Here is a 2,296-nt window from a genome sequence, read left to right on the forward strand (position 1 = left end):
AGCGCAGATAGCCCTAGTGTAGCTTTGCGCGAAATTCAAACAAAACAAAACAAGCTACATCTTTATAGGTGTTAGCACAGGGGTTATGACAGTTAAATAGAACAATGTATCTAGATTAGGAGTTTGATGGTTATTTCTTATTTGTATCTATGATAATTCGTTTGGATTGGAGGTTTAATTTCATGGATAACAACAAAAACTATATGTGAGAAAAATTGGGGTAATGTGTGCGAAACAGAATTTGAACGCGGTCCTATTTGAATGTCGTTTGTTGTTTTTTTAATTAGTTTTTGCACTCTAATGTCTTAATGAACTTTGACCCGTCTATGCTGATGTGTTATTAGTTTTTGTTTTATTTCCACAAAATACGTGTCCTTTACGTACATAAAAACTAGCAACGATTTTCAGCCCAGTGTAAACATTTTTTTTATTTGCTTGTTAAGCACAAAGGTCTGTCTGTGCTCTGCCCACCATGCGTATTGAAACCCGAATTACAATGTTATAAGCCTTCAGGCTTACCACTGATCTGTAAGATGTGATATATTTTGGTCTGTCTTGTACTATAACTTAGGAATTTTCAGATTCGATCTGCTACTAGGTAGCTCCACATTCGAGCTTATTTTCAAGAATTGTGTTTTTATTTATATTTTGATGTAAAGATATCGTCGCTTTTAATATTGTTGCGTCATCGAGATCATGTGATTCTCACGCCCTCTACTTTCTAGAACTATCCTGTACTTTGGCGAATGCTCTAGTATTTACTAGATACAGGGTAGTCTGGTATATAAAAGAGGGTGACAACGTGACGGTAATGTAATAGTGTGTGTATAGGTAATTGAACTGCAGTCAGAGAGAGACGTATTGTTGAAGTTAACGTTCGTTGTTAAAACGTTTGTTATAGAGCGACTGTTGAAAATAAGTGTATCGTGAAGTTATATTCAGAAAGAATAAACCAGTTTTATTAAGTAAGGACTTGTGTCGCTAAAGTTTCGTCGGAACGAAGTTACGGAAAATTAATTAACAAACGGAGACGTAACAATATTCAGTTAATAGATCATTTCGATGGATACTAAACACACACTAATATGGTTTAATTTCAGATCATTGTATCTACTGTTTTGTGTCAATAAGGTTCTTTTACACAGTTTTTTGACACACTAGTAATAACTAAATATTTTAAAATGTTATAGACCGAGTCAAATAATTACTAAAATAAACAAGTAGTCTTGTTGTAGTAAACTGCTTTTATTAACATTTTGATTTCATTGGGGAACAACGTACATAAAATAGACAAAAGTTTAAATCTGTTGCTGACATCGACATGAATCACAAAAATAGGGTTAGAAAAGAAAACCCACATTTTAACTGGTAGCATAATTATGGCATCGAAACAAGACAGTACATAAATTAGACAAAAGTTTCAACCTGTCACTGACATTGGCTTAACATGAATCACAGAAATAGGGTTAGAAAAGAAAACCCACATTTTAACTGGTAGCATAATTATGGTATCGAAATTAGTTAGGTGGCGCACATGAAAACAAAGGTATATAACAAGAGCGTTAATAACAGTAACATGTTTATATTCACTATGGTTGATAATTTGTTAAGCTGTACAAAAATAATACATAATACTTGTTCCAGGGACCCGTTTCAGTTTTGAAACTGTTTTTTTTAAAATAAGTTTTGAATTAACTTGGAAGGATGTGACAAATGTAGTTCAGGAAATAAAACTGACCTTGTGTTTAAAGGACTAGAGGATGACGTCATACAATAATATTAATTAACTCGAATATGAACAATATTTGGTAACTCAGTGGTGTCGTATATGAACAATATTTTGTAACTCAGTGGTGTCGAGTATGAACAATATTTTGTAACTCAGTGGTGTCGTATATGAACAATATTTGGTAACTCAGTGGTGTCGTATATGAACAATATTTTGTAACTCAGTGGTGTCGTATATGAACAATATTTTGTAACTCAGTGTTGTCGTATATGAACAATATTTTGTAACTCAGTGGTGTCAAGTATGAACAATATTTTGTAACTCAGTGGTGTCGTATATGAACAATATTTGGTAACTCAGTGGTGTCGTATATGAACAATATTTTGTAACTCAGTGGCGTCGAGTATGAACAATATTTTGTAACTCAGTGGTGTCGTATATAAACAATATTTTGTAACTCAGTGGTGTCGTATATGAACAATATTTTGTAACTCAGTGGTGTCGAGTATTAACAATATTTTGTAACTCAGTGGTGTCGAGTATTAACAATATTTTGTAACTCAGTGG

The sequence above is a fragment of the Limulus polyphemus genome, unplaced genomic scaffold (genome assembly GCF_000517525.1).
Source record: "Limulus polyphemus unplaced genomic scaffold, Limulus_polyphemus-2.1.2 Scaffold12959, whole genome shotgun sequence".
Lineage (NCBI taxonomy): Eukaryota > Metazoa > Arthropoda > Merostomata > Xiphosura > Limulidae > Limulus > Limulus polyphemus.